Source organism: Peromyscus californicus, unplaced genomic scaffold, assembly GCF_007827085.1.
Source record: "Peromyscus californicus insignis strain IS unplaced genomic scaffold, ASM782708v3 Scaffold_8__1_contigs__length_139910024, whole genome shotgun sequence".
NCBI classification, from domain to species: Eukaryota; Metazoa; Chordata; class Mammalia; order Rodentia; family Cricetidae; genus Peromyscus; species Peromyscus californicus.
This window is the reverse complement of record NW_026294606.1, coordinates 74371938-74395168: the sequence shown is the minus strand read 5'-3', so window position 1 is coordinate 74395168 and position 23231 is coordinate 74371938. Positions and strand designations below refer to the sequence as shown.

Below are 23231 nucleotides of genomic sequence, written 5' to 3'. Positions count from 1 at the left end.
ATCTTACATAAAAAAAGGAACTTTGCAGACAGGAGAGAGACAAGGATCTTGACATAGTGTGTTTAACTCAGAATCTAGGTGGCTTCACTATGAGTCCTAAGGACCCTTTCCCAAGAGGAAGCCAGGGACAAAGAAGAAGAAACATCAAAAATGGAAGTTAGAGTAACACCCTAAAGTCCTGGAACCAAAGAATACAGGCAGCCTCTGGAAACTCCAAAGACCAGAAAAGAGATTCCTCCTGATAACCCCACAGTGGTTGCTAACCCTGAATCCTTTTGACGTCTCTCCAAGGAGACTGATTTCAGAATTCTGACATTCAGAAGGCTAAGATAATAAATCTAGGTCAGTTTATGTCAGAATCTGGATAACTGACTGATGCAACTATAGGAAAGATGAATGCTTCTTCAGAGGCATAAGAGTCGACTTGTAAGTGATGAAACAGTAGTAAACATCAGAGTTTACACTGCAGATTTTCTCTAGAATCCAAAATTAACTTCCATATTTTATAAAGTAAACTGCTACCTGCCTAGAATGATTCTTCAAAACAATTTTCATTTGGGTAGAAGAGCATATTATTAAAGCTCCCCCTTTTCACACCACACACAACAGCTTCCCAGTTCCAATAACTTCAACCATTCTTCTGGGGGACTTTGGGGAGAAACTATTTACTCACTGTGTTTTCCAGTAACAATCTGCCTTTAGCTCCACTAAAGAAAATAATGATCCATTTTCATTTCCTCGGAAACGTGAAATGCTAGGTAAGGCCAATCCCATTAACTCCATCCCATCTCAGCAGCTTTTAACACCAATGTACAATTTGTCACTTCCTAGTGTTGTCAATATTATAACCAGTGTACATAAAATCATAATACTTATTGATGAGATTATAAGGTGATGTTTCCTCCATCATATGAAAAATACACAATGTAGTCTGTTTTTCTTCTTAAAGCATCGTTTCTGGGCAATATTCACAGCAACCGTATACCTAGCCTTTAATGACCATTTCTATTGTCTACATGCATTTGTTTCCTAGACATACAGAATATTGAAAAGGCAGCAGACCTGCCAAGAAATGCCTCTGACCTATGAACTTGAGGAACTGGCCTGACATATAACAACAATATAGCCCACCCTTCATACATCCCAGGTTTTGAAGACTAAAGCTGTCATACAACGCAGTGATTCAGGGAATATAATTCTAGATGATTAGCATCTATCAGGGGAAAATAATTCAGAGAACTGCATTAACCAGCCTGTTCCAGCCAAGCATATTCATTCCCAGATCCTAAAGGACAGTCATGAAGAGTAGAGGCAAAGAGGGCATGCACATATGGCAGCAGTTACTAAAACTCCCTTTCGGACACTTTCACTAAAGGCTTTATCCCTGTAGTGGTCACGCAAATGCTGGCTGTGCTAACAGTGATGGTGGTGGCACATGGTAGAGTGGACCGGGGATGAAGCCTCTCACACTGTCACTTCTGCTAACAAACTAGAAGCTGTAGTCAGGTGACCGAGCAAGGCACTCTTCAGCTGTTCTGTAAAATGAGAGTTGACTGTATGGTCACGAACATCACTGTCAGTTTCCAAATGCTATAATTCTTCTGGTAAGGTTGAAATGGTGGGTGAGAATTCATCAAAGTATTATAAAAATATAATACGTGAATAAAATAATTATTAAAAGATGTGGCCTGGATGTGATGTCATGTGTCTATAATCTCATCACTCAGGAAGCCCAGGCAGGAGGACCACGAGTCTGAGGCTGTCCTGAACTGTATACATTATGACTCTTTCTCAAAATGAAAAGACAAACAACAGATGTGGCCTGTGCTGTCAGGTATACCCCAGGAAGATTTTTCTTCAAAAACTTCGATAGTCTTTTCTCTGGTGGTTGGTTTGTGTCTTGTTTTTGTTGGATTTGCTAGGGTAGTCCAGGCTTGCCCATGCTTCAAGCTCCTGTGTGAGCCAGGGAAGCCCTGACTAACAGTGCTCTTCACTCTGCTCAGGAGCTTCTGCCCTGTGTCCAGACACCGAAGGAGATCAAGGAACAGAGCATAGATCTTCTGCCAGTGACTAAAATTTGTAAGTTCAAGTTCCACACTATACAATGCTAACATGATTTTTTTCATTTTTACATGAAATTTTAGAGACTTTATCAGTCACAGAATACAAGAAATCTGAGAACGTAATTCTGGACGATTATGTAGATAGCTCAGGGGAAAATAATTCAGGGATTTGTTAACTAGCATCTTAGAGCCAAGCATATTCCCAGGTCCTGAAAAACAGCCACAAAGGACACAGAACAAGGTGGCTAAGATGGTCAATGCTAAGTTTCACTGTGTTTTCATCTCTTGAACTATGGAAAGCTTATGGAGAATACTTTGGAAAAGGCCTAGAAACGGCCAAGTTAGCCCGGGCCTAAGTATGGGCCAAATGCAGAATTTGTTGCCTACTTCGTTCCGTAGACTTAAAAACACCTTTAAAATCACAGAGTGTTTCAGATATGTAAAAAGGAGGCAACTGATTAAAACTGACACTTGCAATTTTGAGGAGCTTGGAATATTTCCCAGAAGGGTGTCAGAACTGCTTTGGTCTTTTGGGTGGGAAGGGAGTACCACGTACTGTCAGGTGACTTTATGTGCATCAAAACTGAAATGAAAGTGGAAGCCACTGGTGGTTTTGCCTTTCCATGGGACTTTTTGTTCCGGGTAATCGTCCTGAGAGCATCCACAGGTACAGAGCTCGAGAGGGCCTCACAGATTGCTGTTTCTTAGGGCACCTCAGTGGAGACAGAACTCTTGTTGTAATGGATGTGCATGACGGTTTCAATAAGTGCACTTGGGAATGGCTCAGAGGGGTAGCCCAGAGCCAGGCCTCAAGTTCAGCCACATTCAGTGAGTTTCCTCATTTTCTTTGGAGCCTTATGCTCAGTGCACGCTATGGACACCATACACTCCTGTGAGGGTTACAATCCCGCTCATCTACACATGCCACCACCAGCCACACCCACACAAATACCACGATGCCTGACGAACTCTTGAGCCAAATGGATGATGTCCACGGCTCACTTCCTCAATAGGACCTCTTGTGTCACCTGTGGCTTTGTATTAGTTTCCCAGCTGGAAGTCGAGGAAAGCTCATTAAGGTGGATTCTTTCACTGACACGCAGGCCAGCACTAACCAGAACATTTCAATTTCTCATAACACTAACAATAACAACCTTTACTTTGGATTTTCGCTCAACTCTACCTTAAACGCCTATGCTAGTCTTTTGTCTACACTTAACAAGTATTTAAAAAAAAAAAAGTAGCAGATAACAACGTAAGACTATGAAAGGTTTTTTTCTCATGGCCCACCTATTCACCCTGCTCTGTTTTTCCTCACAACCAGCTCTGAGTTAATTGAAAGCTCTTGGTAATTACTGTTCTTGGGTTATTTTTCCCTTCTCTCTTCTTGGGAGATAAAAATGCATCACGCCTCTATTTGTTTGTAACCCCCAGTACACACATCTGTCTCACGGAAATTGATTGTATTCCTTGGTTAATAACCCTTTAAGAGAGCACGTAAAATTACTTTCAAAATTCTGATGTTTTCCCTTTTGCTTCTGTCATAAACCCTGAAATACATATGCTGTTTCTGGTCATTTAAATCCTGAAGAATGCTTCCCTTGGAAGCCTAGATGTTAGCTAGCCATGACACCCATATTTGCTGTCCAACTGGTTTCTGGCTCTGGCTTATTCAGCTCTGTAGTCTCTTGCTTTGGAAGCTCTTTTCTGGTGCTTTTTCCATACTAATCCATATATGAGTTTTTCTAACCATCATTGCAACTCTTACCAGAAGAACTATGCTGTTATTTTAGAGAGAAAGTAATTTATCTTTGTTGTAAAACGTTTGAAAGACACAGAAAATCACTACACAGAAACTGCACCTTCGTCTTACTTTCCTGAGAGAAACACATAATTCAGGGTGTTCGCTGTGGGGCAAGTGGAGTCTTAACTCTTTCTGGCTTTCAGACATTTATTCTCACTCTCTGAAAGCACGTGCTTTCCTCATTACTATGGGTATATAGGAGTATCAGTCGGTACCCTTCTCTTTCCGGGCTGTGTTGGACGTAAACTGTAATGTACAGATATGGGATGGGGAGATGGCTCAGTCTGTAAAGTGCTTGCCACCCAAGCATGAGGACCCGAGTTCATATCCCCAGCACTCATACAAAGGCAAGGCACAGCAGTCTGCATCTGTCATCCCAGCACTGGGAAGACAGAGAGAGGCAGATGCCTGGAGCTCACTGACCGGCCTGCCTAACTAAATCTGTATGCTTCAAATTCAGTGAGCAACCCTGCCTTAAAAAAATTATGATGGAGAAAAACTAAGGAAGACACAGATGTTGACCTCTGATCTCCATGGGCACACACAGAATCACAGAAGGAAAAGCAAGATTCTCTTATTACTCCACATAACTCATGATTTTGCATGCACTTGTTCTAATAGCTTCACAGAAGCTCAGGCCTCTGGCTATGTGATGTTCTTATTGCCGGTGTCAGACAAATAGCAAGAGTGCTGAGCATAAGGGTGTGCCCAGCTTTCTGCTAAACAAAGCATCAAGTCAAATGAAGCATTACATAAAGTCTGTGATCTAAGCAAAGTGAGTTTTCCATCAAATGACTTGCAAGCCTCTATCCTAGTCTAAGAAAACAAACTTTAGATTTTTGTCATAATGACATGAATGTAAAACATCTCTGTATCTCCCTTTAACATACTTAGGTATTAGAAATGAATATTACAAACTGGGTCAGACATAGGCTGGTAATTCCTGCTACTTGGGAGCTGAGGCAGGAGGATCATGAGTTTAAGCCCTGCCTATGCTCTAGAGAGAGTTCAAGGCCAGCTTGGACAATTTAGTGAGACTCTGCCTCAAAACTCAAAAAAAAAAAAGGCCTGTGGGGGGCACGGGCTATATCCTAGAGCACAAACCACACACACACGCACACACACACACACACACACACACACACACACACACACACACACGCACACACATACAGAGAGAGAGAGAGAGAGAGAGAGAGAGAGAGAGAGAGAGAGAATATTATTATTTCTTTGAGCCACCACCTAATACTGAACATTTCCAAATGGAATTGAATGGCTTTACATCACCAACAGAGTGCAGACAGAGATAACATTGGGGAGGAAAATGTTACTCTGGTCATGATTGCCGAGGGTCCCCGGACATCGTGATGGAGACATGGTTGACCAGCTCAGTTCTATGAGGAAGAGGCATCACACAGTGGTGGACCAGGGAGCAGAGAGGGAGAGCAGAGCTGGGAATAGGGACTCAGCTATCACCTTCCAAGGCACACCCCACATTCAAAGGGCCCCACAGCCTCCCAAAATAGTACCATCAGTTGGAAACAAGTGTCCAAACATGAGCCTTAGGTGGGGGGCGCGCGGGGGGAGGGGAGTGGGATAAGTTCACTGGACACTGATTGACTATTTAGTGTAGTTTACCATGTCGATGAACATAGCATTGGTGTTCAGGAATTTTCAGAGGTAAAAGAAACCGTGACTCTCTTGCTTCTAATTTTGGACTGAACTGAAGGCTGAAGAATAAACAGGTTGCTGAACCCCGGTAAGGTTTCTGGCTTGTTTAATTTTATTCAAAGCACTTAAAACTAAACAGAAAAGATGAGTTGTATGTGTGTTCTGAACAGGCAATAGAGTTGATGTGCTTTTCTATGGGATTACACACTAGCTCCTTGTTCTCTAAAAAAAATTTAAATCATATTTAATTCCTTGGATATTCTAGACAAAGTCACATAAAGGACTGTTATTACTGCAATGCCTTTCTTTAACATGTACATGAATGCTTGTCTCCTGGTGTCCTCTTGAGATGGATGAACCCTGCTTATGAGCTTTTCATATTATGGGGAACTCTTACTTCTGACCATCAAATGATATGTTTTAAATCCACACTCTCGTGTGTTCAGTTCTAATATCCCTATCAAACAAATCAAAACAAACAGGAAGTCTTAATCTTTGGAAAGCTTTGGAGACCGATCTAAACAACCAGGGTCTGACCAGCTGATTCTGAGAGAAAATCTGGAGGAGAGCACTCTGTCGGTGCAGGTTGCCCTCCAAGGCTTTTTCACAATCACAGTGTCCACGTAGGATGGGTGCCCTAATGTGGATATCGGTCTCACTAGCAGCAGAGGAGAAGGCTGGAGGCACTACTGAGGCCAGCACCATGTCAGAGACTGGAATCTAAATACGACTTCTCCCAAAGGCAATTCTGATTTCTGAACTGCACGTGTGAAGCAAGGTGAAGTCAGCTATGTATAAAATGATAATCCTTTATGATAAGGTTGGGTTTATTCCAAAAGCACGAGGTTACATTTTTATATTAACTGTTCAATGTAGCTCTCCACATTGGCAGAACACAATAGAAAAGGTGTACAATCACAGAGGCAGTGCACCAAATTCAGAATCAGCATTTCATTTTCCAGTTCTTCTATATCTGCCATCCACTCTCATAACTTCCCACCTAAAAGAAAATAAAAATTAAAAAATACATAAATAAGACATCTTGCCAACCCCTCTGGGCACGACCTGCTCCTCTTTCAACCTCTGCCTTCTCTTACTCCCATCACAGCTGTTGAGTGTCCAGATCCGTCGTGCATGTATCACTCTGCTCGTCCATCTTTCCTGCCTCTCCATCACGTACTCGTTGGTCATAGTGACACTGCGAGCTGTGATGTGTCACGCAGCATACCCTTTTGTCCCAACAGCTTAACTTGCAAATGTTCATTGTAATGAGTTGTTGGTTGGTCTGGTCCAAGGTCTCTGGCTTCTGGTACACCAATAATGGACCCTCACCAAAACTCTTCTCAGATATCCTGCTGTTGTCCTGAGACATGGAAATCCTTCAGCTATAGTTCTGCATGACTGGTCCCTTCATGCACTCTGGTAGCTCATAGATGAGGTAGATGTTGTGGTGGGCTCACTCAAAGCCCTGGGTCTGGGCCTGGGTGGTAGCTGAGTTGGTCAGTGCATCAGCTCTTCTTCACCCACACCACCAGTGCCAGCTCTCCTGTGTTGCCCAAGTGAGGGGTGGGACCAGCTCAGCCTGGCCTTCAGGCATCAATAAGGCTTCAGGGGGCAGCCCAGACCACCACCATGAGCATGGCTTTTGGTGATAACATGGACCACAGACATCAACACTGAGGAAGGGCCATGGGTCCAGACATCTCCATGGCCTCAGGTGGTAGCACAGGCCTCTCACCTCAGGCTGTCTGTCACTGTCCTTGCATCTCCAGCTCTGCCTCTCTTTACAGCATGCAAATGGCTCCGCTTCTCTTTCTCTCCCCTCTCTCTACCACATGGTTGCTCATCTTAGTGGCCCTGCCTGCCCTTGATGCATAGAGTGGGCCTCTGGCCACCTTCCAGCTGCCTGCACCACTAGGTGGCAGCGGGTGGGCCAAGAAACTCTCTTAATATGACAAAAATTATCTACAAAAACTATGCTTCAGCAAGCATCATGGCTAGCAAGGAAATACCAAGGTGTCCCCACCGAAGCAGAACACAGCATCTGCAACAAATCCACTTAACATTGCCTGGAATTTCTAGCCAGCATTTTCAGGAAGAAAATTAAATTAGATGTGTGAGAAGTGGAAAGAAGACATAAATGTGTTATTATCCAAGGTGACAAAATTGTGTTCTTGGACATTCTGAAAAAAAAAATCACAAACTATTAGAATTAAAACTCAAGTTCACCTACAATGCCGGAAGAGATGGTCTAGGTAAAGTCCACAGGTGTCAGTGCAGGCACGGGGGTCCCAGTAAGGATACAGGATGGGGTATTTTTAACTGCTTCCTGAAGGATAAACAAGTGATGAACAAAAGGGAAGGGAGAAATGTGGATAAAAAGAGAGAAACAGAAACAGAATGACAGACAGAGAGACAGAGAGAGAAGGAGATAGGGAGACTAAAAGCCCAAGTAGTAGAAAAAAATGACAACTGAACCATGTCATGATTAAAAGCTTTGTGCTGCTGGTCAGTGGTGCATGCCTTTAATCCCAGCACTTGGGAGGCAGAGGCAGGCGGTTCTTTGTGAGTTTGAGGCCAGCCTGGGCTTCAGAGTAAGTTCCAGGAAATGCTCCAAAGCTACACAGAGAAACTGTGTCTCAACGCCTCCCCTCCAAAAAAAAAGCTTTGGGCTTTCTTTTTAATTAGATATCTGATAAGTGACTTTTACCTGGATTTTAAAGAACTTTGTAATTCAACAATAAGAAAGAAAAATTAGCAAAATGAGGGCAAAGGATCTTTACTAATATTGTCACAAAGAATACACACAAACACACACACACATGAATATATATATGTATATATATATATTCATATATATTTATGACTGAGAATAGGGCTTAGTGGTAGAGTACTTATCTGCATCTTTAAGACCTTGGATTTTATTCTTAGAATAAAGGAGGAAGAGGAAGAGAAATAATCATGTGCTTATAAGCATTTGAAAAGATGATCAACATCATTAGCTATTAAGTAAATACAATCAAATCTACAATAAAAGAACACTTTTATGGTGACTTGAATAGGAATGGCCCCCACAGGCTCATAGATTTGAACGCTTGGTCACCAGGGAGTGGCATTATTAAGAGGTGTGGCCTTGTTGGAGGAAGTGTGTCACTGATGGTGGGCTTTGAGGTTTCAAAAACCTAAGCCAGGCCCAGTGGCTTTTGCTTCCTGTGGTCTGTGGATCCAGATATAGAACCCTCAAGCTCCTTCTCCAGTACCATGTCTGCCTGCATGTTGCCATGCTTCCCACTCTGCTGATAATGAACTAAACCTCTGAAACTGTAAGCAAGTCTCAAATAAATGTTTTCTTTTGTAACAAAAAAAACACACAAAAAAACAAAAAAACAAAAAAAAAACTCAAGTTCACTGTACTATACCAACAAATAGGAGGATAACAATAAAAAAAACTGGACAGTGTTCTAATAGCACCAAACACTTAAGAACTGGAAATGAATGTAACAAAGTCGGTGCGGGACCCTAACAGAAAATCAAAGCATGTCACTGATAGAAAGTAAAGAACATCAAAGTAAATGCGGAAAAAATAACCTTGCAGGGTTCTTTTATTTTAACTTGGTCAACTTTAAATCTCATTTTATAATTTATGGAAATGTGAGGAATAATTAAAACAATTGAAAGAAAGTTGGAGTGTCAATACAAAACATTATTGAAGCTCTGATGTATTGGCACAAAGATAGAAAGTAAGCAAATGGATAATATTGAACAGAGATTGAGAGAAAAATTAGATTGATCCCAAAGCTATATGAGATAAGAGTGTAATCAGCTGAACGTGTGGAGAAATAAACATAATTTACCGTGTTTCTTATCTGCACAAAAATCAACTGCATGTGGGTCAAACAGTAACAGAAAAGTCTATCTCAGTCACAACACACATACATTTATGAACAAGATAAAGCTACCAGAATGAGAATACATTTCAATATTTACCTTTGACAAGGGACATATGTGCAGAATATATCCTATAAATCAGTAACAACAAGAAAATATATTTTGAAAAATAAATAAAGAGACTCAAGAATGAACTTCAAAAATAAAGATGCCCAAAATATGTCAACTTCATTAGGAATCAAGGAAATGGAAACTGAAGCTAAAATGATATCACTACACATCCCATAAGTTATAATTACAACGAACAACATCACGTAGTGTCAATCCCATGAAGCAAGTGTCAATTGTATGTGATGGGTAGAAGTGCTCGTCCACACACACAACCACTTAGCAAAGCTCCTTTAAAATATCACTAAGAGGTTGTTTTCCTGCTCCGTGAGTCAGCAGTCCCACATTTAAGTGTCTACCAGACAGAAATACATATGCATATTCATTAGAAGACACGTATGAACATTTTCCTGGCTGCACTACTCATGGACATAAACAATCCAAATGTCCTTTGTAACAGACTGGATACATTCTGACATATTCTCCGAATAGAATTCTATATGAGAATGAAAATGGATTGTTCTTCTTGGGCATACCATGAATGAATCTCACATTATATATCATTAAACAAGAGAAGCTAAGTGTGAAGGGTGCATGCTATAAAATGCAAGAATGTAATATTCAACACCAGGAACATGTATTTACCGTAAGAAAAGCAGTGACCCCGAAGGGGACGGCATTACCTGCAAGAACTATGGGAAATGGCGATCTACACCTAGTGTGAGTGGTGGGGCCTAGATGTGTTCATTGTAAAGCTCAACAAATGCCACGTAAGATTCATGTTAATATAGATGAGTTTACTCAATATATGCGACTCTTAAATTTTAAATACCAAAATGTTGGTAAGGACTAGAAGAAATACTTCTATTTCTATTTGGAAGGCTCATCAAATGCTACCTATCTCCAGAAAGTACTGCATATAAAAATTTGTGCCTAACAAACCCCTGCACACTTGAAAATTACCAACTTTTCCATTTGCATGATCGTCAATATAATATATAAAACCACAAAAAAATATACTAAATATTACCATTGAGAATGCTTTCGGTGTATAAAATATATTGCATGCATGCATGAAGGTGCCACAATGAAATCCTTTATTTTGTGCAATAAATTTATGCTAATAAAGGAAAATTATACAAATTTCTGAATTTGTACTGAATTATACAAATAAATATATTGTCTTCAAAAGAATCCAAGAGGTTGGCAACCTAACGTTGGTTAACCTAGCACCATGGCTCATCTTCAGTGTTGGTTCCTTTTATTGCTTCCCTACCTACCTTCATGGATCAGTTTTGGCTTGACAATTACCACAACAATCACAAGATGTCTGCCAACAGATTACACACATCTTACCCTTGTGATGGTGTCCACGAGCATGAAGGAAGGCCTTTTCCATTGTTGAGCAAATGATTCTCTGCAGTCTTAAGGCAGACTCTCTCTCATGTCTCATTAGTTACACTTATATAACATGCCTTTGCCTAAACCAATTACAGGAAAGGGAAACAGGAGAGTGCAGTAAATTATGTAAAATCTATCAGAGTCTCACCAACCAAAGGCACTGTGGAAGAGGTGGATACCAGAATAGAACTAGAATTCTGTTATCAGGGGAAGAGGACAGAGGGACAACCAAAAGACCATTCCAAGCAGCGAGCAGAATCACACTAAAGGAAGCACAGATAAATGATTCTTGGGTATCGTTCACAGCGTTTAATTTTTACATATTCTTTTTGGTCCTAATTCTATGAATCTATGAATTCTAAGTATTATTTAAAATTAGATAATGTAAAACTTCAAGTGAGATATTGGTTTGTCTTTTTCTTGTGTATTATTTCTTGATGGTTAATAAACTAAATATGAGGATTCATTTTTTGTAAGTTTTAAAAATACTCGTTAGCTTTTTTTCAGTATTTCACATAGCTCTTTCACCCAATTTTTAATTTTAATTAAAATCTAATTACTTCATTTCTCCCTCCCTTTCTTCCCTCTAACCCCTTCTATGTACAACCCCTCCTGGGTTCCTCCCTCATTCTCTCTCAAATTCATGGCCTCTTTTTCTCTATTATTTTTACAAATATAAACTCATAAATATAGCTTACTGAGTACATTTAGTATTGTTTGTATGCATATGACCTCAGGGCTGACCACTTGGTATAGGATAATCAATTAGCAGCTCATCTTTGGAGGAGATTATTCCTCCCCATGTTGGTAGTTATTAGTTGCCCATAGTTCTTTGTCTAGGGGTGGGAGCCTATGAGATTTTCCCCTTCTGAGTCAGCATGTCTATTGGCATTGGCATTGTTCAAGGCATATTTAGGCGGCCATACTGTTGCAGTATCACGGGTACAGCTCCCTGTCACTTCTAGGAGACACAATCTCATAGCAGACTTCCGGGTCCTCTGGCTCTTATACCTTTACCACCCCATCTTCCATGATGTCCCGTGAGTCTTAGGTGTAGGAATTGCTTTGGAGATAGATGTGCCTGTTGGGGACAGGCTCTCCATGATCAGTTGATCTTTGCATTATGACCAGTTGGTTTTCTGTGATGGTCTCTGTTTACTGCAAAGAGAAGCTTCTGTGGCATGGGGTGAGAGCTACATTTATCTATCAGTAAAAGGGTAAGTTTTAGAATGCAATTAGGAATTATGTCGGTCTAGTAAAGTGGCAACAGTAGGTTCTCTAAGATGGATGACCTCACTAGCCCTGGGCAATTAGCCAGGTTTCTAGTACTAAGCATGATTTATCTTCTGTTGAGCAGGCCTTAAATCCAGTTTGATAACTGTTGGTTACTACCCAGATCTGAATGCCACTATTATACCTTTAGGGCTGTTTTGCCATGCTGGTCATTATTGTGGTTCATAGACATCACTGTTAATTATTAGATCTCCTTGTATCAGGGATGGAACAGGACCATGGCGTGTTTCTTAAGTTCCCTATGGCCACAGTTGATCAAGGATGGAACCATTTAGCTGTATTTGGAACAATAAAGTTTTAAAACCCATTAAAAAAGATGTTTGGCATAACAAAGTAACTCCTACCACATCTTGCTAGGAATTTACAATGCCAAGGCTTAGTCTTGGAGAAAGTAGCATGATACAAGCCAAGGTACTAAATTACTGTAAGCCATAAACAAAACAATAACATTGCTCTGTAAAGTTCTAGAGGAAAATTGAGGTTTGTAGTGGAGTGGTTATTACTTCTGTCTCTGCAGCTCCCTTGCCAGGAAAAGGAAGGAGTTATTTGGAGAAAGGTCTTAGTAAATGAAATAACAAGGGTAAACGTCAGCATTTAGGAAAATTCCACAGGCCCATAAATTAGCATAGTAACTTCTAAAAACTAATATGCAAATCATAGAGAATTTCAGTAACTATGCTGAGATTCTTTAGATCAGAGTTATAGGTAGAATTTAAGTCAACAAGTTATTTATAAGAACAGTATCCCATTCTTTATAACTATATAACAGCCCTCCCTTAAAACCTTAGAAATTCCTACTCCTATGCAAAAAGCCATTAATAAGTAATAAAATATTAATAGTAAGAATATAGTTGTATCCTTGGCTTCTGACCAAATTTAAGCCATTAGTAAATCAAGTATACATGCCAGTTAAAAAAATCCAAATGCCAGTAAAAAAAAATCCAAGTGGAATAGTCATTTTGTTCTCTTCCCTTTAATAATAACTTTTGAGTTTGTGTTGGGTGATGTGGAATAATTCTTATAAAAGATAACATAGATGTAAAACTTTAGACTCACCAAGATAGGATAGAGTATTTTCTCTAATTTTGTCAAATGGACTGAATATTGTAACTGTAATTATTAATAACTATTTTTGTTGTATAAAATCTTACTAAGATAAAGTTAAAACCTTGCTTTCTAATTAGACAAAAGGGGGAAATGTTGTGGAATAATCTTCTGTACACTGTGAATATGTATTATTTTCATTGGCTAATAAAAAGCTGAAAGACTGGTGACTGGGCAAGAAGTTAGACGGGAAAAGCTAAATCAAGAATGATAGGAAGAAGGAGGGTAGAGTCAAGGGAGACACGAGCCAGCTGCCCAACAATGAGGATGTGTAGAAAATGTGGTAACAAGCCATTAGCCATGTGGCAAATCATAAATAAAAATATAGGTTAATTTAAATGTAAGAGTTAGCTAGTAACAAACCTGAACTATTGGCCAAGCATTTATAAATAATATTAAGTCTCTATGTGACAATTTGGAAGCAGCTGCCAGGACAGGGAGCAGGCAGTCAGGATGGGAAAACTCTACCTACAGTTGGAATTCTAGAAACATTATATAATGAGATGACACCTGCATTATAAATAAGTAAATTATTTGTAATACCTAAGGTCCTGTCATTATTCTAGAGATTTATGCACTTTTCACTTCAGACATAAGATGTGGAGAAAAACTACTTTTAAAAAAAATAAAAGATATCCACTGACCTTTTCCATCTAGCCGGTTGTTTACCAGGAGATTCTTCTGTCTTGACATTTCCTTAACTCTCCCATTGGTTACTCCCCATTCCTGGGATGGTACATTTGCAGTGGAGATACTTTTTAAAAGACTGTGAGTTTTTTAAAAAAGAACAGGGGGGCAGTTTGCAATGAAAACATAAAGTAGATGGATGCAGTGAGTTAAGTCAAAGTCTGACTTTATATTTGTCTTGACTTTCTTTTGTGCATTTATTCTTACAAGAATTTTATGAGGAAATAAAGGAAACAATAATGTATATAGCTTTATAAGAGAACGCATTCACATAGAAGTGAATACACCAGATGACCCAGCTTTTCAGTCACAACCATGAATGGATCTGGTTCTCAAGGTTTTCCCACTCAGACCTCCGTTCCTTCAGACATCATAGCTTCCAGCTCTGATTGCATCATGTGATGGAAAATGCATGCCTATTAGAAACTGAAACTGGACTGTTACAGCACTTCTTGACTTTTCAGAGTTCTTGATGTCAACCAGGTTGTCAGGGGCACTGAGGCTTCACAGAGAACTGAGCAAAGGGGTGGGATGTGTTTCCAGTAGGACATACTGGATAATTATATTCTCTGTAGAAATGATAATAATAGAATAGGCTGACAGTGCATTCTTTGCATTCTTATTCTAATAATTGTTCCAAATTCTACTCATGATGTGTTCTGTATTTAAAGTTATAAAAATGTTTTGCTAGCTGCAAAGTGACTTTAAAATCCTTACGACAAGTCTACCTTAACTTCCTGTCATTTTATATGGGTTACCTGCTGTCTATCTTAGCACTTGTAAATTATTTACAATCCCTCTTATTTTTATGTGTGTGGATGTTTTTGTCAGCATGTATGCCTGTGTACCACATGCTTGCAGTGTCCACAGAGGTCAAAAGAGAGGGTTGGATCCCCTGGAACTGGAGTTACAAATGGTTGTAAGTCACAATGTGGGTTCTGGGAATTGAACTCAGGTTCTCTGGAAGAGTAACCAGTTCTCTTAACTGCTGAGCCATCTCTCCTGACCCATTTAGAGTTTTTATAAATAGAACTAATGCATTTCCTCTAAAGGATCTATGGTACATTTGTCTATAAAATCTATCAGCTTAAAAATAATGCAATATCTGGAGGAACTCTGTCAAGAGTGGAGGGAGGAGACTGCCTGCGGGCCATGTGCTTTTGGCCCAGGACTTGAAATAAACCCAAGTGAGAGGAAAGAAGAGGCTCTGGCCAGTCCTATGTGCTCCATCAATGCTTCAGGCCATTCACTGACCTTTGGAGGATTGCTACCATTGATAGTAGGAGGGAAAAAAGAACAGCAGCTCTGCCCTTTGCAAAGAAAGGATTCTGATGTGTAACTTCTGTTTATATGTCTAGTCTTTGTTCTCTTCCCACTTGGTGGATGTTTAAAATATAGTAAGTAATGACGCTTTTCCTCTTGAATGACAATATGTCTTGAGTCATTTGGTCCCTGTCTACTGTTTGCAGTGGACAAGGGGTACCAACAACTCATATACTCAAAATGAGTTCTAATGTCACCTGCAGTGAAGGCCATGCTGCTGACTGAATGAGAATCCTCAACATTAGTAGACTGATGAGTATAAGCAGCATAAGTGTGGGTGCATACCTATACATTAAATATACCTAAAAAAATGAGATAGACTGTATGCCAAAGCATGGGCATTTAAACCATTCTACACTTAAAGGAACCTTAAAGACTTAGCTAATGGGCAATGGGTAAGCAAATCTAATGTCTTCTGCAGGCCTACATATTTACAACATTCTGTTTGAACACAGACCCCTGGAACCTCTTGGACCATAGCATATTTTGTTGTTGTTATGGAAATTAGAAGAAATTGAAATGTCATGTGGTGAAGAGCTTCGTTTTAAATCTAAGTTTAAATTTTAAAAAGATAAAACAGTCTTTTCTGTGACTTTTTCCACACAAACTAACCTAGGAGCCTCTTCCCTATGTGCTAGCCTTCACAGAAATAGACAGTGCTGTATAAACTTCTGTGGGAGAAAAGCCATCAATAGCCTTAACTAGATGTGAACCCGGAGACTACAGTAACAATTAACCTGGCAAGATACACCCATTCATGCAGTAGTAGCCATGAATGTTATGGAGTAATCAACAGCTTTCTGATTGGATTTAAGGCCTGTTCCACAGCAGAGGACTCATACCTGGCACTACAAGCCTGGCCAAAACCCCATGGCTAAGGAGGTTATATGTTCTGGGGGAGAACTTACTACTGTTATTTTGCTAAATGATCATAACACCAAACTTCTTTCTAATATTCATCCTTATATTGATTGACTTGTGCAGTTTTCACTCATCAGAAAAGCTTGTTATTGCAAGAAACGTGGTTAACATAAAGATTCACAATTAGTCAAAGTTCAGCAAAGAGGTGTCTCTGGAGGGCCTGGCTGTAAATAGGACATCTGTATCACACCCATCCACCCAAGACTCAGGGAGCATCATGGAACAGTCTTTGTAAGGGGAAGGGGTCAGAGAAGATTAGGGAGAAACTGTCCTCTGGACACATCGGGGCAAAGGCTGTTGGACTCAAGAACTCACAGCAGCTGTGGCTGCCCACACAGGATCTATACAAGATCAAGTGTGGACATGGTAAGTGCTCACAAGACTTTTGACAGTTGATGGCTGCTGGGGGTGTGAGGGTCCATCTTCTCTAGGGGTGACCACGCTCCAGTGGATGGGCATACTCTCATGCACACATGGGCAGCACTAACTATACTCAAAGGTTTGTGAAGGGAGAAAAAGAAGATATGAGGTTGGAAAGTGGATGGGGGGGTAGTTCTGGGAGAAGTTGGAGGAGGTGAATGAGAAATGGATATGATCAAAATACACTGTATGAATGTGTGAAGTTTTCAAAGAACAGATAAAGTAGAAGTTAAAAGTGAAACATAAAATAAACAACAAGCAAAAATCAAGACTAGTTTACTGTTCTTTTTACTCTCTTCTTTTTTTTTTTTTTTTTTTTTTTTGGTTTTTTCGAGACAGGGTTTCTCAGTGTAGCTTTGCGCCTTTCCTGGAACTCACTCTGTAGCCCAGGCTGGCCTCGAACTCACAGAGATCCGCCGGCCTCTGCCTCCCGAGTGCTGGGATTAAAGGCGTGCGCCACCACCGCCCGGCATACTCTCTTCTTTTTAAGACACTGTGACCATGTGGATCTTAAGAAAGTAATGTTTAGTTCTGGAACATTTGTCGAAACTTGCTCTCAGGAACTTAGTTCTCTGAAGACCACTCAATGTGAGGCAAACATTAGTAACTCAGTTCACCCCCTTCCTCCTGCTGCTGAAGATATCTTTCATCTAATGCTCATTCTAGGGAAATTGACGCAAATGCATATTACTCTAATATGGAGAATAACTGTCCATCCCTAGTGAGAAATCATCTTGAGGATTAATATCATCTTTAAAATTAAAGGAAAAAGTCTAAATATTGGAAATTAATACAAAATAATAAAAATAATGTAAAGGCCTTAAAATATTGAAGTCTAGCAGGCTTCATATAGAAACAACTGAGAAGAGAGGCAGTGTGTTGTAAAAGATAAGAGTCATGGGATAAGAGTCAGAAGACAAGGCTAAGTTTCCCCAGGCCAACAACAACAAATTTCTGTGTCCCATGTAATCCAAACACAGTACCTGTATAGGTCATTAAATAATTCCAATAAACATTTGCTAAACACAGATGACTTTTGGGCTATGTTGTCTTTAGGCCTCAATTTCTTTACAATAAAAGTAAGAAATGGGCCTTGTCCTAGATCTCTGTCTCTAGGGGCAGGAACCCAGAAATGTGCTTAGGAAAGGCTCCCTAGGCTATTTAAATAAATCAATTCCATGAATCATTAAGGTGGAAATCACACTCTTCTTGTATGCTTTATAAGCCCAGTATATAACTCTGCTTCAAGGGTTCCTTTTTCTTGGGAGTAAAGAAAAAATAAAAAAATTATAATTTGAATAAATATCAGTCACTATTTTGGGGGACAATAATGAAGAGAGGGGAAGTTGAGAAGATAGATGGACAGTACAGATTTTGGGAAAGAATAAATCATGGACGGTGTCCAGCAAAACAGTGAGCAGCAACCACACAGCCCAGGCAGGGCACTGGGCAGCAGTTGTAGCTGGAGGCCTCCATCAAAATAATAGAAGTCTCAAAGGCAGCTGTGAAGTGATTCTCCCTACTGAGAGGAGTACACCAGGAGTGATCCTCTGCTGACCAGCATACCAACCTTAGAAACCCTTTCAAAGAGAAAAAGACCTGCGCCATCTTACAGAGGATGCTTGAAGTGGCTCTTTGCCTCTTGTGCTGTGGATATCGCTGTATATAAATAAAACACTGATTGGCCAATAGCCAGACAGGAAGTATAGGTGGGACTAACTGCTGTGGGATGTTCTGTATGGCAAATGTGTTGCTGATTAGTCAATAAATAAAACACTGATTGGCCATTGGCTAGGCAGGAAGTGTAGGCAGGATAAGGAGGAGAATAAAGCTGGGAAGTGGAAGGCTGAGTCAGAGAGACACTGCCAGCCACCACGATGAGAAACAGCATGTGAAGATGCCGGTAAGCCACGAGCCATGTGGCAAGGTATAGATTAATGGAAATGGATTAATTTAAGCTGTAAGAACAGTTAGCAAGAAGCCTGCCACAGCCATACAGTTTGTAACCAATATCAGTCTCTGTGTTTACTTGGTCTAGTTTGAGCGGCTGTGGGACTGGCAGGTGAGAGAGATTTGTCCTGACTGTGGGCCAGGCAGGAAAACTCTAGCAACAAATGGTGCCCAACGTGGGGCAAGAGTTTCCACCTAAAAACTGAGAAAAAAGATTCTAAAACGGAGCTAAAAACAGTTCCTAATTGTCTCTCAAATGAGCGGCAGCTGCTGGTTTGAGCTACTGGTGGGTTCCTAGCGTGTGCGCTTGACCTGCAGTATGGCAGGAATGAGGCCTGTGCAAGTGGCACATTAAGCTGCGTGGTGGATTTAGCCTTTGCAGGTACAAAACAAAAAAAGAGGTTTCTGGACTACACGCTGCTTGGCTAAAAGCATAGACCCACGATAGCTCCCAGAGCTGGTGGAAAAGGTAACACTGCCATATTGGGAAGCTGAGGTGGGTGGAGCCAGCAGCCACAGCTGCTGCAGTTTAAGGCAATAGATTCACAATAAGACAGATTCAGATGTAATAGTTTACAATGTGTGTAAAAGATACGTAGGCTTGAAAGAGACAAAAAAGTTGATATATAGAGTTATAGAAAAAAATACATAGTTTTAAAAAATAAAGTCTTTAAAGAGACAGTAAAGGTAGTATAAAAAATAAGCCACGTAAAAATGGATATTACACAGAGAATCTGCATTGTGTTGTCTTTGGGACTTTTAACTGCAGAAAAACATTTGATTGTAAAAGCTGTTGAGTTATGCCAAAATGTATATTTTAAAGGTACCTTGACTTCAAAATTTGGATATAAGGATATGTTGCTTTGGAAAAGAGTCTCTTTTGTTCCCACAGAAAGCCAGAGGCTATGGATTTGTTCCAGATTAAGATACATCAGGTTTGACCAGCCAAGACCCCCTGAAAGGTCTCCGATGACACCATGGCCCAGATGATTCAACATCCAGAATGGTTTCAAGGCAGCTGGCTCAGACGATACAGCCTCACGGACTACTCCATGATCTTAAAATTTTCTTTGTGTCCCCATAAGATACAGTGCCCCCCTCCAGCAGGAAGTAGTAAGAGAAGCTACGCCCAAATTCCCAAATTATATGTAATTTTACTTTGTTAAGGTTAAAACCTTCCTTTTTGAAAAAAAAAAGGGGGGAAGTGCTGTGGGATGTTCTGTATGGCAAATGTGTTGCTGATTAGTCAATAAATAAAACACTGATTGGCCATTGGCTAGGCAGGAAGTGTAGGCGGGACAAGGAGGAGAATAAAGCTGGGAAGTGGAAGGCTGAGTCAGAGAGACACTGCCAGCCACCACGATGAGAAACAGCATGTGAAGATGCCGGTAAGCCACAAGCCATGTGGCAAGGTATAGATTAATGGAAATGGATTAATTTAAGCTGTAAGAACAGTTAGCAAGAAGCCTGCCACGGCCATACAGTTTGTAACCAATATCAGTCTCTGTGTTTACTTGGTCTAGTTTGAGCGGCTGTGGGACTGGCAGGTGAGAGAGATTTGTCCTGACTGTGGGCCAGGCAGGAAAACTCTAGCAACAACTAACAGAGAGGAGAATTGAGGAAACAGGAAGGGAAGGGAGAGAACTGCCAGCCACCACCATGAAGAGCAAGATGTAAGGTACCGGTAAGCCACGAGCCACGTGGCAACTTATAGATTAATAAAAATGGGTTAATTTAAGATAGAAGAACTAGATAGCTAGAAGCCTGAGCCATTAGGCCAAACAGTTTAAGTAATGTAAGAGTCTAAGAGTCTGTGTGTTTGTTTTATAAGTGGGCTCTGGGACTGGCGGGGTTGGTGGGAACTGGAGAGAAAGTTCTGCAAGTACACTCTTGCTAGCAATGCAGACTCCCAGCAGCAAGCTGAAGAGGGGCCTTCAGCTCAGATGGGACTCACTGCTAGGGACTAGAATGCTCTTCTCTTGGCAGTACAGACACTGAAGTCTTCTTTCCCAGCTTGTCCTTTCTTTACCATTTACTGGTTCAATCAATCCTATATTCTATTTGGTAACTATGAGTAGCTTGTCTTATAAACAATTATGTCAAGACCTAAATTACCTAAGCACCTGCAAATTAAATTAAAATACCAAGAATCAGAGGTGAGGGGAGAGGAGAAAAGCAACAACAACAGACAGAAAAGTAGAAGGATAGTTTAGCTGGGATAAAAAAGGACTCCCGAAGTTTAAAGGCACAAACAGAAGTGTTACATAACATCAATGATTCTGGGATTTTTGTTTTGTTTTGTTTTAAAGTCAGTCAAATTTCAGCTCTAATGTTCTATGAATTCTTGCTAGATTCCATTCTAAATCAATCTCAGGCTAAAAGAAAGTCCCTGAGCTCTGTCATAAGAAACCCTGTCTATTTCACAAAATTTGCCAGTTCCACCATTTCTTAACTTCATCAGAACCCATTTCTCTGCTCTGAAATGCTTCCCCTAAACCTGAGTTTCCTTAAGATATATTTGAGTGGGTATAACTTCACCTCTGGGGGTTGCGGGGAGAAACTCTAGCTTCAATCAACGTGAGTCATTTTCGCTGGGACAATTGTAAAAATGTAAACTGTTAGGAATAGAAAAGAGAAGTAAGAGGATAGCTTAGATGGAAAAAAATGATTAAGTAGAGGCATTACACAATCATATTATTCACAACAGTGGAGCCCAATCCTGCATGACAGAGAGCAGCTTGTCTTTTGGGATTGTGCCTCAAGAGAGAGAAAGGATTCCAGGCTAGATTTTAAAATCCAAAGCACATAATCTGAGAACCACTAAATATTTGTATGGTAGACTGAGCAACGGAGCTAGGATGCATCTTAGTATGTATGTTATGTACAGCAAAGCAAAACAAACATGTTAGCACGTCAATCGGATGACAAGGCAGATCACTCCTAGTCTATTTCTAGAGACTGGAGATCCTAGATGCAAAGCAGCACTATATGAGGTATACTACTAAATGAAGGGATAAAATGCCATAGGTGTGCCTTACAAATTTCATTTGGCACCTTCATTATTTCATTTTCTATGGACAAAAATAGTTTTTCTTGGTCTACTTAACACACTGAACTTCTAAATCATTAATGATTATCTTATGCTATCAATACATTCTGCAGGGTTTCTAGAAACTAAGGAACGACTCCAACAAAATAACTATCACGCACAAATATTTATATAGTACAATGTATGTTTGGTGAGGTCCTCTCTCTCTAGTATGACATGTATTTAGTGAGTTCACCTCTCTGTGGGACTTCTTCCTCAGCTCGTTTCAGGCCCTGACACAGGCACATCCTGAGATCACAAACTGGAGGACGCCCTGGTGTCTGTGCCAATCTATTCCTTTCCTAGTCATTGAAAATACCTGAAGGAAGGAACTTTAGGAAGTAGAGCCTTGTCCAGGCTCAAATTCTAAGGGATGGGGAAGGCATGACAATTGCCACTCCCTCCATGGTGCAGATGCTTGTGACACAACTTGTCATGTCTCAGCAGATCAGGAAAGAGACAGCTCAGGCTGGAAGCAGGGTGGCTTCTGACACACAAGGCCTGACCCTAGTGACCCAACATTCTTCAGCTGGTGACATCACCTAAAATTCTACAGCTTCCCAATAAGGCACCACTAGCTGGTGGCAAGTGGTCCAATGTAGGATCCTCTGGGGGACATCTTACATCCAAACCATCTAGTATCTAACATCAGGCCCTGACTGTTTGCTTTCTTTATTAGCAAGGCAATTACTTGTCCCAAGTAAACTAACTGTCAGACCCAATGCACTAACCAAATCATGAGAACAAGCTGTTTGCAGTAGCATTTTTTGTAGGATACACTGTTAATTCTGTCATTCTTTACATCTGTGTCCACAGTTTTTGAAAATGGCTTCCCTAGCAACAAAATTTTCTGTTAAGTTAGAGGAGTACAGTTGGCACAAATACTTACTAGATTTCTTTTAATAATGTACACAGACTTCTGAAAATTAAAAATTCTGAAAAGGTTCCAGTCACCATAGTCATGATGGAAGATCTGGTGTCCAGTGAGATCCGTTTGACATTGATTCTCTCTTGGTCTCTCTTCTAAACTTTCCTAACTTTGTCATCTTTTAGGTTTCCCCCAATAGTTAAATGTAAACAGCAGAGACAATTAGCTTTCCATCAACACTGACATCTATAAGAGCCTGTGTGGCAACTTGAATCAGGTTAGAGATCCCATGACCTGCTTCCATTTCTAAAACTCACAAACACCTCAGAATCAAGTCTATCCCCAGAGAGGAGGCAATTTTTCCCTCATTTGGGAACTGAGAAGGGAAAGTCATTCCAAGACACCCGAGAGCAGAGTCAGTCCAGCGTGCGCCACTAGACTCAATAGTTCCCCTGTGAGATATTTCACTCTCTGGTGCGCCACTGCCGGCAACAGTGCTTAGCACAGCAGTATGTCAGCCGCTGTAAGGTATGATGTTAGCAAAAAGTTAAGGGCATAAGCAAAGCTGGAGAAATCTACGGAAACAGGGTGTCTAGGTGACTCAGAATCAAGGCTTCAGAAGACGAGCCTTTAAAACTGTGC

At 40.5% G+C, this 23231-nt stretch overlaps 1 protein-coding gene and 1 long non-coding RNA gene across 2 annotated transcripts in view; both read right to left on the bottom strand.

Moving 5' to 3' along the window:
- Positions 1-23231, bottom strand: part of Gpr158 (G protein-coupled receptor 158) — a 366630-nt gene that overhangs the window by 216175 nt on the left and 127224 nt on the right. The window lies entirely within an intron of this gene.
- Positions 6345-11329, bottom strand: LOC128104128 (uncharacterized). Its single transcript, XR_008215894.1, has 4 exons — positions 10891-11329; positions 9526-9557; positions 7768-7867; positions 6345-6538 (listed from the first exon to the last, which is right to left on the bottom strand). It is a non-coding gene; the product is annotated as an uncharacterized LOC128104128 (long non-coding RNA).